The sequence below is a fragment of the Toxorhynchites rutilus genome, chromosome 2, assembly GCF_029784135.1.
Source record: "Toxorhynchites rutilus septentrionalis strain SRP chromosome 2, ASM2978413v1, whole genome shotgun sequence".
In the NCBI taxonomy this organism is placed as follows: Eukaryota; Metazoa; Arthropoda; class Insecta; order Diptera; family Culicidae; genus Toxorhynchites; species Toxorhynchites rutilus.
In genome coordinates this window covers 336,096,280-336,111,241 of record NC_073745.1, presented here as the reverse complement: position 1 = coordinate 336,111,241, position 14,962 = coordinate 336,096,280, and the positions used below count along the sequence as shown (strand labels likewise).

The following is a 14,962-nucleotide window of genomic DNA, read 5'->3' as shown; positions in this document are numbered from 1 at the left end:
GATACCGATAGAAGTCCTAAGCTAAACCACCACCACACCCATCGTATCTGCCGACGAGGATGCGATGATGATAGCAGTGCGGCAGCAGCAGCAACAGAAGGACTTTGGAGCAGAAAATATCCACACGTACATATGAATCAAGTTCTTCATTCATCCTGGCGCAAGAAGTTTCCACCGCTCGAAGGGGAGATGAGGTAGGGGTGGTAGGTGTCAACCCATATCGTTACGGGTCGTACACAAGACTAAACTTTTGCCATCCACACCCAGCGCTCGGCGAGCGAGAAAGTGCCCTCTGTGGAAGAGCAAAGGTTCGTTCGGGTTGGAAAGGGAGCATATTTATATAACTTTAAGATAAAATTAATTCACAACGCATTTGCTCCACAGTTGCCACATCGACTGTTGTCTGCCGTTGGGTGTGAGGGCACACAAACCTCGGGGAAAGGAAAACTCGGATGAGTGGAGGGGGTGTTAATGCTTACCACTCACTTCGTTATTGCTGTACACTGAACGCCCATTTCGTAGCGAACACGAGGCGTATATACCTAACCTACGTTTGCTGCAGTGGAAGAAATTTCTCTGTGGTGGCCCTTTTGCTGACTACGGAATGCATTGCGGAACTAAAACTTTCAATTGCTCCGAATGCAACAGCACGGTTATGTACAGCCCAGACCAAGTAAGCGCCAAGCAGGAACTCGAACTCTCAAGCAGCGCTTTAGTCGGGTGGTCATTCATGAAAGCGAACGACTCAGGAAATCAACACCGGCTAATGTGGGGAAAAACTTTTTCATTACACACTGCTGCTGCTGGTTTTTGTTTCGTTGATGAGTTGATTGAGACTTGTACGTAATATTTCACTTAATAACTCTTCTGTCAAATGTGAAGCTATATGAAACATGAAATAGAGAAATCATTTCACTCTTTGATTCGTCTGTAAATAAAACCTTCTATTAAATGAAATGAATGAATGAAAGGAAAGAACAATTTGTAAGGGATTGTGTCCAGGATATGAACGCATTTTCGACGTAGGATTACAAAATTATATTATTCAATCCGCTTGTTTCACTACCAAAGGATACTGATGCTACATCACCTGGCAAAGTAGTTCTTACGACCCACCACAGACGCTGTTCCAGACAAGGATAATACCGACGAATTAACGGAGGAATCAATCATATTTTTTTATGAAGTACTAGCTGAAACGGCGATATGGATTCTTTCGAACATTTACGTTTTCCTACCGAACGAACGTTCGTGGGTTCAATCACAGAACTCTCGGTTGTTTGATCCCTACAATTTCCATTTGGTTCTTTACAATTTCCATTTACTATAAATTTCCTATTACTTCTACCAAAACTCGCCACTATAATATAAATTTATTTTCCGACATAATTTTCGCTCAAGATTTTTGATTCACTTGCAAATAACATGTTTCTCCGTTACATGGAATACATGTTTGATACAGAAAGGTAAATTTTCGCACATAATTTCTATTTCTCGCCTAAGAATCATTTTCGCTTGACACTAACGGAACACGAAGTTTAATTCCGCAAACGCGACATCCAATTGGACTAACAACAATGTGATTGTGTAACATACGGACATTATTTTTTTTTCGAACTTTCTCTCAAAGCTTTTCTAAAATTTCAAAACCTTTCTCACCATAACATTGATCTACGGGCATAGACAAACACAACGAAATAAATACGGCTGCAATCGGACCATTCTTTGTTCGGGTTTTGCGCTTAGCAACACATTTGGCCTTCCATTTTTATTCATGTAGATTGTTCTGTAGTTACAGACTAATTAAATAGTTAATAATTTTTGTTCTATAAAGACTTAAGTTTGGAAATGTACTGCTAGATGATGCCTCTTTATCCACTTGAGTCTAATTTAAAGTGACCAGATGGTCAGAGGTCTAATGCGTCCAAGCTACTCTTCTTTCGAGTCATACGATGAACGAGGAGATATATAGTACGAAGTGCTTGCCGGAGTTGCGAAGGTGATGTGGTCTTTATGCCGAACCTGGGATCAGCCCATTACGCCAAAAGAACACTGGAGGATGGATCGGCTGGAGATAAACATTGTCGCGAAGACCGCCAACCATCCCAACATTCCCCAGCTGCGACCGATAGAAAACTTTTGAGCGAATGGTTAAAATGGAGAGACAGTCGCCCACCAAAGCCACGAAAAGGTAAAAGAACACCAGGACTTACATCTTTTTATCGGTCACGGTTGAAGTTCCGGCCAACTTCCGTAAGACCGCCCAGCGCTTCATTTACGATACTTCATCAAACAACCCTGCCTCTTGCTGTCGAGTATACACTAGTTCTTTCGGCTTATTTAAAACGTTAAGCCCTGACCGAGCTAGGGGACCATAGACGAACTTTTCGTCCGACTCACGCTGGTCCCAGCGGATCAATAGGGGACTTTTATAAAAATCATTTTCCAATTTTGTTGCTATCGCTTCCAGTTGACACTCTCTAAACAAAAAGTCCAGTGTCGGTGTGATGAATCCAGCACAACGTATTAATCTTTGATACATTAAAAGCGCTCTTGAACACTCTGCCAAATAAAAGATTTTTCAACATGATCAAATTGTGATATTGAAATATATTGTTATCGCGGGACATTTTCGTTTCTTTCGCCAAATGCGGGACGTTTCGCGGGACGGAATCTTACGCGGGACATTTTGTTGAAATGCGGGACTGTCCCGCGTAACGCGGGACGTCTGGTCAGTTTAGTCTAATTAAATAAAAAAAATCCGTTTGTTTATCACTTCGGATGTTATTTTATAATGCATCAACATTTTTAGAATAACACTTCAGAAGAATGTTTTAGTGGTATGGGAAGGGCATTGGTTTTGAAGAATCAGCTGAAGGTAGTTTAGTTATAATACATTCTTTCCCTCACGAGAATAACATGGCGAGCACAAGAATAACGAGCAGGTTATTCACACACAGCAAAACCTTCCTGGCCGTGAATCCGAGCTTGGCGATGGTTTGGGCCAGCTCACCACGTTTCGAACATGACTTTGTTCGCTTTAGGTTGTCGTACGTGATCCACTTTTCATCACCAGTCACCATCTTCTTCAAAAATGGGTCGAGTTCGTTCCGTTTCAGCAGTGCATCGCATGGTCTATACCCAGTTCCTGGCCAATCGGGCGAGTGCTCCCATGTCGTTCTACTTGGATGATTTCAACGATTTTATCGATTTCCACGACGGTTGGCCTACCAGTACGGGGTGTATCTTCCACAGCCACTACACCAGAACGAAATCGATCAAACCAAAGCAGTGCTTACAGTATCGGGTCCATAAACTACACGAATTTTTTCGGCCGCCTTCGTTGCAGTTTTAACTCGCAGGTAGTAAAAATGTAAAATATGGCGAATTTCTTGCTTGGTGGACTCCATCTTTGACGCGCTATAACTTGAGACTGAGAAGGACAATCACAGCACTGTCAGACCGACACTTGTAGCACAAACTGTCGTCTTTAAATAAGTGTTGCCATATATTGACAATATACGACATTTCTTCTTCCCCAACCCAATATATGCTATAGCAATATAAGAGCAATATGAACGGACGATACAAAAGACACATTGCAAATAAGCACGCATAGATTCACGTTTATGCACTCCGTTTTACTCTTAGAAAACACTTTCCAACTGCCTTATTTCAGTTTGTAATAAGGTGTAATGTTATAACGCATTTATACAACAGCACCAGTGCCTACATCAGGGATTATCAAACTATGTTGGGCAATATACCCCTTTTTCAGAATTAAGTGATACCTCAGACCCCTTCAATTATTTTTTTTTAAACAAAAATCTATTTCTAGTTTCAGCCTTAGTCATGCGTAATGCTTACTTATTAAAGGCTTTGCGGTTGGTTGATCTGTTATAAGGCCGTAACAACTATATTGCCACCAACAGAATTTTTTTTTTGCACACTTGGTTGAACATGCAGCAAGTTGATTAGTTTTCCACTGTAAGCGTTCATTTTGGAGCTACACAAATCTACACAAATTGCATGCAGTTTCTTCGATAAAAGGAATGGTGTATTTGATGAAAAATTCAAATTTTATTCTTTTTCTTTGAAATTCTATACACACAGTGTTTTTTTCGCTGCACTAGAGATATTGTTTCAATTTTTGTACAACCAAAGGCACAATAAAATGAGCCTACAAGGCAGCGGTAAGCAGTGTTTTTGGGGTTATCGGACAGTGACAACTATATTGCCACCAATTTTTTCAACTATTTGAAAAGTTTATTTTTATCAAAGACAATGTGTTCTTCCTCATGTAAGGATTATGTTCTCTGAAGTTTGAGTCTAGTTTCCACGACTTTATATAGGGTTGAGCCAGGATTGCCAGATGTATTATACAGAAATCTGAAATGTCTTTCTCAAGGCAGGTGAAGAAGGAGTTTGGATTGATTTCATCCACAAGGGCGACTAGAACTGCAAAAGTTTAAAGTCTCTATAGTTCAATACAACCAATAAATCAACATTTTTACGTCTGATGTGTAAAACATGGTTCAACAGTGATTTCTTCTTATCTCATATTGACTTATTATACTTAAACTTCATGGTTGCAGACATGTGCAACATACCACTTTCTTCACAACCACGGACAGTTGTGACTAGAACTTTACCCCAAAACATAACTACATTGGTTCGGTAATCCGAAGAAGAGTCTGAAAAATCAACATTGCGCAGCTCTCTGAATTCCTCATCAATTGGCTGAATCATTTCTCTGGGGTAACATTTTTTTCTTCTGATAAAATTGGACGCAACTTCAATTCAGCTTTTTTAGTGTTTGTATGAACTCATTTGTGAAAAAAATAAAATGAAAAATATGATTAATATGTGACACAATTCCATAGTAGATTCGGAGTGGTTCATATCTGGCAAACACTCTTTGCACCACTGCTTCCAGTGAAAGACATCTAGTCGCGCAAGGATGCAGCAATTGCATTCAAGAATTTCCTGAACCTCATCACACTCACTAGACTGCAGCGAAGACAACTATTAGTTTGCTCAATTTCATCTGGAATATGCTTACACGCATACGAAGAGCATAAGGCAGAACTATAGCAAATACACTTCACGATGGAAGGCGATGGATAGTCTCTTTTAACCCTTTGCAGTTATTTGTCTGCTCTCAGCCACCACATTTAGAATTAATACTGAATACTTTATTCGACCACGAAAAAGTTTACACTTTTTCTTAACGAATTTTAATGTCCAGTGAACCTGTTTACGAATTAATACAGTGATTCCATGAATAATAGCTTACGGTACTCGGTATAAACAAAAAAATATTAGCGTGGAAATATAAGACGATCTCATTCAAGGGAAATTAATTCCGACCGCAAAGGGTTAAGCAAAGCGCCAAATGAGTTACTGGGTGAAGTCATGGTCTGTGCTCCATCAGCCTCATAGCCAATCAAATCAATTGGGTATGCAATCATTCACGAACAGTATATAGTAATGCTTCGAAATCCGGACGCTTAAGCGCTTACGAATATAACTTCAACTACTAAAAAATATTGACATATCATAGCATGAAAAATTAGCGTTCCTATAGAATTAGAAGGCCTTCATCTAAGTTATGAACCACAGAATTCCACAAAATCGTGTTATATTTGTTCAAAATTTGAAATTTCTTTCGTGTCGTGATTTTAAATCCGGACACTTTTGTAATCATGCTTTGAAATCCGGACACTTTTTTTGTTTTTAACACTTGTTTTGTTTGCAATTCTTTGAGAGAAATTATTTATTAATTCTTGTAGAACTTATTAACAGGTGCGTCATAAGTAGCGGGACTATTTAAATGGAAACACGTTTGGTAATTTTTTTTATTAATTCAATTATTTATTGTATTTTTGAAAGATGACTACTAATACAAGATGGCGATATATATATATATATATATATATATATATATATATATATATATTTTTTTTTTTTTTTTTTTTTCGAAATGGTATCAAAACTATCAATATGGGTGTCAAATGAAAGGGCTTGATTGGTAGAATACAGTTTCAGCCGCCGCGTTTCAGTCAGCCATTTTATAGCGGCTGCCATTTTCTATTTTCAAGATCATGAAATACGCAGTATTATAATTACTGCAGAGTGAAAGGTGTGTTCCAAAATTCAGATCAATCGGTCAACAGGAAGGGGGTTAAGTTTCTAATTATGTGGGATAGCGCTACATATAAAGTTACAAAGTTACCCACTTACATACAAACGGGTCATATAATCGACCCCGTGCTGTATACCGAAGAGTTTTGCGGTTTCCCGGATCGAAAATCTTTGCTCCACACTCCATACTCCATACTAAGTCTTCTAACATACCCTTATGCAACTCCTTCAATGAGAAATTTAATCGTTAACTTTTGACCGTCCGGATTTAAAAGCATTTTCTATGCTTTTTATTCCGGACATGGGTTTGTGAAATTCACATTGATTTTTTATTTTTTACATTTTTTTGTTAACAGTTAGTTACTATGTCTGACACTAAACTAAATTGACACAATAGTAACTATCAGTCACATCAATTCAACATGCAAAAAATTCTATGGTTTAGGCATGATATTGAAAGTAATGAAAAAAGTGTCCGGATTAAAAAGCGTCCGGATTCAGAAGCATCACTGTACCATTCTTCCAATAGTTTGTTCTGGCTACTAAGGGTTCGAACTGCTTGACCGAACCTTAACCTTAAATATTTCAGTCGAATATTTTCCATGTTCGATGTTTGACATCTGTCAAAAAGTGTCAATTATTTGACCTCCGAACAAACAGTGTACGGCTACCTTGAGGCTAGTGACTATTCCTTCGACAGATCCATCGATTCGTCGACAATCAGATTGAACGGACTGCTTCGCAGCTGACTAATGGGCTCTTCGTGTTGACCATCCCCGAGAACATTCGTGATCACAGCAGTCGCTTTTGTGCTTCTCAGGCTTCAAGAAATTCTTGGATCCTCCAAGACATTTTATGTCTTTACTACATACTTTGTAGAAACCAGCATGCTTATCGGTGCTCTGAGAAAGCCAGCTCAATCTTGCCTCCTAATCTCTTTGGTGAAATCAGTGATGACATTTTGAATAACTGTTTCAATAGAACCAGCACAAACTAGCTTTCTAAACCAGAATTTTTTTTTAATCTGGAAAAATCTGGGCAAAATACGGAAAGCCTGGACTAGACAAAGCACGTTCTGGATATCTGGATCTTCTTCTTCTTCTTCAATGGCACTAACGTTCCTAGAGGAACTTCGCCGTCTCAACGTAGTATTTACTCGCGTCATTTTTATTAGTACTTAGTTGAGATTTCTATGCCAAATAACACGCCTTGAATGCATTCTGAGTGGCAAGCTCTAGAATACGCGTGATCACAGTGCAAGTCGGAGGAAATTTCTTTGACGAAAAATTCCCCCGACCAGAACGGGAATCGAACCCGAACACCCGGCATGTTAGTTATGACGCTAACCACTCGGCCACGGGTGCACAGGATATCTGGATGCTTTACCAAAATCTGGAAGATTCCAGACAAATATGAAAGTCTGGCAACACAATTTTTTCATCAAAACTCAACAAAATAGAAGGATGTATAATTATATAAATATTCATTTATATAATTATACATCCTGGAGTAGGCAATAAATTTTTGAAAAATGAGATTTATTAGATGATTGAGTTTTTGAAAAGTACAACAGTAATACTTTCCACTAGAAATCAAGTTGGATCCAGTAACACAACTTATACTGTATCTTGAAAGTTTCAAACAAGAACTTGAGTCAATTAATGGGGGTCAATTCTTAGACCTAGTCGACCCCCAAAATCAATTTTCGTTGATGTCGACCCCTAAGAAACCAATATCGACCACTTTGAGAACCACTGGCCTACATGGATAGCGAAGTCGTGTGAAACAGTCTTGCATTCCAGCTGGCCTTGGGTCGATCTCCGTTGACATCGTTTGTACTTTTTTTTTTGGGTACAATCCCAAGCTGACGTTCAGTTTGGGAGAAATAGATGTCTACTCCCACACGTACAAACATATTAAAGCTTTTGAAAAAAGTGCTTTTATTTGTTAATTTCACCGTTCAGCCCGCGAAAAAGCATTTTGTTTTGCCGAAGATGAAATGTTCTCTGCCAACGCTAGTTTTGGTGCAGAGGTGATGGGCCTGTTGAAGATAAACGTTGCACCGAAGACTGCCAATCCTGCCAACGTACCCCAGCTGCGACCGATAGACAATTTTCGAGTGATTTAAGATCATAAAAGAGCTGATGAACATGTCGACATCCATCTGTTCATCGGCTATTGCTAAAGTTCCGGCCAACGGCTGTAAGCTCGCACCGCAGGGTGTCGAAGCATTTTTGAAGAAAGGTCAATGTACGTATGGTGCAATGAAATTAGTTCCCATTGAATTATTTGTTGTTGTTTTTTTCACCGCAATCCAATATTACAGGGAAACTTCGATATAAAGTACCTTCGATATAACGTCACTCGATATAACGTACATTTTACCTCGATATAACGTACATATTTCCAAAGTATAAAGGAAATTTTTTTTCAATGTTTTTTTCCTGATTGAACAATCAATTATCTGTATTGTGATGCTAAAACAAGTTTTGTACCTTCAATCAATCCTGAAATACATCTGGTTTTGTGATTCCGGATTCTAAATGAATCAAGCTTTAATCAACAGTACGAAGGTAAACATCATGAGAAAGGCTGGCTACGTCTTCTGATTGAAGTTATTCATTAACTTTACTAAAACAGCAACACACTAATGTATTATAGACTACGTTTGTTAGTACTTTATTATGCTTCGATATAATGTACAATTCGATACAACGTACAATTTTGAAAGTGAAATTTACGTTATATCGAAGTTTACCTGTAGTTCGTTTTTTTTTGAATGACAACTAGTCAAATCATACCGAAACTTCACAGATTCTCTGTGTGCTTTTATAAAAGGTCGCATACGCGATTTTTCAAGCAACATTTGGAGCGTTTAAGAAAAGATTTCGGGACTCAAGTCTACTACTATGTCTATAAAAAATTCAGGCGGAGTGATTTTAACTCGTAACTTCGACTCCGATGTGAGGTAGTATTCAGAAAATTGTCAAGAAGATGTTAGCATCAGCTTTTTTGGGATGTAAAAAAATTGTTTCAAAAATTTATTTTTGATCCTGGGAAGGAAGTCAGTTCATAAAATCATTGCAAAACCTATAATTCACCGACTGTCGAATTGTTGCAACCAGTATTGCCACATTTTTGTCTGTTCCAGAAGGAAAAAAATCTTTCTCATCTGTACTATTTGTTCAAAACATCTGTACCATCGGAATTATTCATTGTTGAGAAAAATCATGACATATGAGAAAGTACTCATTTACTAAAAAAAATTATTTTTACTTACTAACTTTATATCTAGATTCACTTACATCAAATACTAGTAGGGGAATCGCGGGTAATACGGACAGTGGGGGTAAAATGGACAGGTGGTTGATTTGTATACAGGGTGGGCCATTTAAAGTGGAAGGATTTGTTTTTGCAATAGCAAAGTAAAGAAGTGGAATTTAAATATTTTTTTTTTGAAATTCATTTATTTTGGTCCAAGGAGATTTGTTCTAACTACTTTTTTATTATGATATCTCGTAAATGACCGCCTCTGGCCTTGACCGCAAAATGTGCCCTTTTTCGGCATTTCCCCATCGGCAGAAACATTGGGCACTTTGCCCAATGTTTCTGCCGATATGGCATCAATTTCTTGTCGGATATTGTCTTTCAGCGCAGCCAGGGTCCTTGGTTTACCAGTGTATACCTTGGATTTTAAATATCCCCATAAAAAAAAGTCAGGAGGCGTCAAATCAGGTGATCTCGGTGGCCAGTCATAATCGCCGTTTTTCGATATTAATCTTCCGGGGAACATTTCGCGCAATAATTTGGTCGTGGCAGCCGCTGTATGGCATGTAGCGCCGTCCTGTTGGAACCAGTAATTGTCCAATTCATTTTCACGAACAAATGGTAATAAAAAGATGCCTAACTCTTGCGAACGATGGCGACCTGATGTCGATGGAGTCTCTGCAACACTGGCTCGAACGGCATCAGTATTCTCGTCGAAACGTCTTGGTCGTTGTCTGGACAGATGACTGGCATTACCAACACTATCAGACGATATAAATTTGGCATATAATCGACGTATAGTGTTGTCTCCAGGCGATGTTTTAACTTTATTTTTATTTTTCCACGCACGTTTAGTTAACACAATTGAGAAGTTATTTTGAATGTACAGCTGAACAATTTCAGCGCGTTGTTTAGGTGTGTATTGTTACATGGTTAAAATTGTACTGAAATGACGCTTCCAACGCGGTATGACATTTGTTAATCTGACATCTCTGTCAAAAGTTATGGGGTTGCCAGATGCTTCCACTTTAAATGGCCCACCCTGTAGTTACATTTTGAATTTCAGATTTCTGTTGATGAGAACACCTTGTACATGTTATTCTATAATATTTTGTTTTGCCCTCCACTCACTCCCATCTCAGAGAAACTCGTATTCGAGAATCCTAGAGTTGGGCATCAATTTTTTTTTGCTGGAAAAAAAATTAAAACAATTTACAATTTCATAGGACAACACTAGATATTTATGTACGAGGTGAGCGAACATGAAGAGAAAAGATGTATGGATCCCAGTGAAAAATAGTATTTCTTTTGAGGGATCCAATATAATATAAGAATATAAGATAGTAAAAAAGATAAATAGAAACAACGAAAATTTGAATATCAAACATTTAGGGTACAAAATTATGAGAAAACTGGCAATTGTACAAAAAGAAGAAAACTAAACACTGAGGTGGATTATTGTGGTTGATTGAACACTATACTAGGAAAACTCTTATGATAGATTTCAGGTAAAGCTGCAATTTATTTTTAAAAAGATCTAAACGTGTTATTACTCGGATTTCCGGTGGCAAAGCATTGAAACGGGACGGTCCATAAAACAGAAAGCGCTGTTGACCAACATTGGTTGTTGCCCGACTTCGCATTAAATTCTGTGCTTGTCGTGTGTTGGTGATTTGCTGTAGGTATTGTCTGGTTGTGATGGATATTATTTTCATTTATAACGCTGTGGATAAATTTAATAGTTTGAGATTCGCGCAGTCCAGTAATAGGCAGTACACTATGAGAATCGTCAGAGTATATTTAAGCCACCCTATGACAATGAATGCTGATCAAAAGTGGAAAAGGAAACAAAAACCCAGAGTCAAACATGATTCCGCGGGTGCATGTTATTTTAGCTGCTTCGATATTAAACGTTTTGAGTGGTTTAATATCAAAATTCAATTCGCTGATGGTTATATTTCGGTTTGTGAATTAACAGAAAAGCAATATAAGGTATGTACGGAAAAGTTAATTCATTTTTGAGTGGAAAATTTAAATTATTGAAATAATTGTGCTGGTGGGGTAAAACGGACAGTTGCCAGTGGGAGTGAGGTCGACTGTGAAAAGTCTGTCTAATATATTCCTAAGGAATGCCCTGCATCTATAAACGGAAATAAAATCACCAAATGTGAAGCTGACTGGAACCAAAAGCAAAATAGTTAAGGGTCTGTCCGTTTATACTACTGAGAAGCACGATATCACTTCTAGGTGGATTAATTCGGTTTCTTCATCATTTAACGGACATTCGTGATGAGTTCAAACATTGGTTGAATAAAATTATTCCTCTCGCCATCGATAAACCTCTACGCTTCATATATTACAAACCTGTCCATATTTCTCCCACTATATGTCCATATTACCCGCATCGAAAAAAATGTTGCACTTTTCGGTCGGTTTTAATTCCAGTAAAAAACATTGAAAAACACTTTTTTCACGATATTTGGCCAATTCGGTAGAAAGACAGTATATTGAATTGCAAGAAACTGCATCAAAGTTTTGGGAAACATAGATGTAATTGAAGTTCTTCTTAACATGCACGTTTTACCCCCACCTCCACTAGATATGAACGCCACCGGTAATTTTTATTATGAATTTATTTTTCCGTAATTGTGAGGTCAATGTAAGAGAAGCGAAGTACCCATCTAACGAGGATAAGGAATCGAGACGGCCCCAAGCCGCTGACGCAATCTGGGTCGAATTCAATGTACATTAACATTTGCTAGCCTCGAATCACTTGTGGGTTTGATGATGATTATACATAGTCTTTCTAAATTTAGATTGCATAGTATCATTGAATAAAATTTTCTATAGAAATTTGACACGCGGAAAAAATCTGTACCAATTTGCACTTTTTGACGAAAATTTGTAATCTGTACCGTACAGAATCTGTACCAAAAATAAAGAAAAAAAACTGTACCTTTCCAGATAAATCTGTACGTGTGGCACCACTGGTTGCAACATTCACTCTATTCCCCAGGTTTAGATTCTTGACATCGGGCTGTTGTGAAAAATGTATGTGTTGGAAACGATTCAGGTATGAATGAATGATAAAATTTATTTCAAAACCATAATATCCCAATCGAACGACAGAACTCTTTGAACAATCCAGCATTTAAAAACAAATTTAAAATAGCACGAAATTCGACTCTGTAGGCTCCTTGTTGGTAAACTAATATTCATGGGGATTTTGTTTTGATTACAACGGGCTGAGAAGCGCCGTTTTCTTGATATTGTTCCGATGCGTTCGCTATGAGAGATTCGATGTATTCCAATGAAAAATAATCATTCGCTCCTCACTTCCCAGCACTCTTTTCTATAATCAAAGTCACGTGTTTATTCACTCCCTCTCTTTCACTCTCTTCATCTCATTCGATTAGATCCAATTTTTAAGACGTCTTCTATCTTCGGAAGACCATAAGCGTCGAACGAACGAACGCGCGAACGGCGGAAGTAAGGAAAAGAATGCTATTATCCGAACCCATTTATCATAGCCCTCGTTTTGGGTTCCCGCCGATGACGGTTTGCTGCCTTGGAAGCAAGGAAGGAAAACGACACAACACAACGATTTGGCTTTCACTGCTTCCTTTTTCCCCGACTGGCAATGCGAAATATCATCCACTCAAGGTTTCCCGTCAGCAAGGCGACGGTCGTTTTGGTGGGCTCCCACTACCCCCTTGAACTCTAACCCGCAGCACTTCGATCTCGCGCAGGAGTGCGTAATAATTATTACACCATATGGTAGGGCGCTTACGGCGGCTGAAACGATAGTTCATCTCGAAAGGGAAAACCGTTCGAGTGGAAGCTCTCCTCGAAGAAAAACGATGATGGTATAAATTATTACACCCTCAAACGGGATCAGCCGCGCGAATCCATTTGCTGCGTTTTTTTTTTGCTCTGTGCGGTTAGCGAAATTTATTAACGATGTTCGCACAGCGGTACAGGTGAATGTGAACACACAGCAGAACAAGGATTCTTTACAACACGGCACGGTTCGATTACTTGACAGGAAACCTGATCCGGCTTGAAGGATGCAAGCCTACCGAGACGCTGTGCGCAAGGAGCAATTAAAAATTAATACCATTTGGCTGTAATGCTAGAGCGGAAGCGAGAGACTTCCTTGCTAGATGAATCTTCATCACGTAAGCGGGGTGGCCTTCAGAACATTAAATTGTGATATCATGGAATTCATAGTCTATAATAAGGCTACAAAAAATTACACATGTTTCCGCCCGGGTTCGAACCGGGGACCTTCTGCGTGTGAAGCAGACGTGATAACCACTACACTACGGAAACGATCCGATAAAATAGATTGTATAAAGCCTTTTTCCGTAGGATATTTGTGCAGGAAGACTCTGGGAAAATTAGTTTTGAATCGATCATCAAGGAATAGAAGATCGATTCAGGGCTACTTTTTGCTTAACACTAGAAAGACTGAAACTTTGTAGGGTAACACGGGGTGATTTGGACCACCCCTATATCTCAAAACGTACGTCTCAACTTGGATTTTTTATAGTGTCATCTCCTTCTATTGTTGAACCGTATGTAGGGGAAAAGGGGGGAATTTGGAGCACCTAAGCAAATCGCCTAATATTTCCAAACCAATACGGTCTAAATCAAAAATTTTACATTGTATACTGAACTACACTTGTTTTCTCTCAATCAATAATGTTTAATCATTATATCAAGCTTCAAATTGCCAAATATATCATAATATAAAAGAGATGATTTTTGGACATTAAAATTTGATGCGGGGTGATTTGGACCGTCTATGGGGTGGTTTGGTCCAGTGTGTGTTCCATCGAAAAAAACATACTTATGTTTATGTAAAGTATTTTGGGATAATGTTACAATCAGTAACACTGTTTTGGGATCGATACCAGGTGTCTTGCCCAGATTCCAGACTAGAAAAATTGGTTTGACACCATCTCGAATTCTGCATGAATCGTTTCACTGTTGTTCGAGCATTTTCAAACACTTTCGTTGTTGGTCAAAGAAAATCCGTTCTTGATGGCCTGAGTTGCTTTTTCAAGCTCCTCCTTCTTCCAACGTTGTCTGCCCATCCTCTTTTTGTAATTCCGTGACATCTGGAATCAATTAGATCAAAGAAAAGACCCAAACCTATAGGACCAATTCACCCCACAGAAACGTGTCCATGTCACCCCACACAACATGCAAAAATTAAAATGCAATTAATTTCATTTATTGTTATCAAACTTACAGTTTCGCCGCATCAAATTGTTCCACTTCTGTAGACGAACAGAACTTTACTGCACAATACACGAAAAGTTTGTTTAATCAGCGGGAAAAACCTTAAAACCGCGATCGGAAAACTCACATTTTTTGACAATCAAAGTGCTTGTTGTGTTCATGCTACCGTTTCCTTCCACCTGTCGACTTTTACCAAAGTTTTTGTACGTTACTTACATACGGTTCAATAATAAAAGAATATGACATTATAAAAAATTCAAATTGAGCCGTACTTTTTGAGATAAAGGGGTGGTCCAAATTACCC

General features: G+C 38.5%; 1 non-coding gene across 1 annotated transcript; it reads right to left on the bottom strand.

Moving 5' to 3' along the window:
• Positions 1-13,670: 13,670 nt before the first annotated feature.
• Trnav-cac (transfer RNA valine (anticodon CAC)) lies at positions 13,671-13,743 on the bottom strand. Its single transcript has one exon. It is a non-coding gene; the product is annotated as a tRNA-Val (tRNA).
• Positions 13,744-14,962: the final 1,219 nt, after the last annotated feature.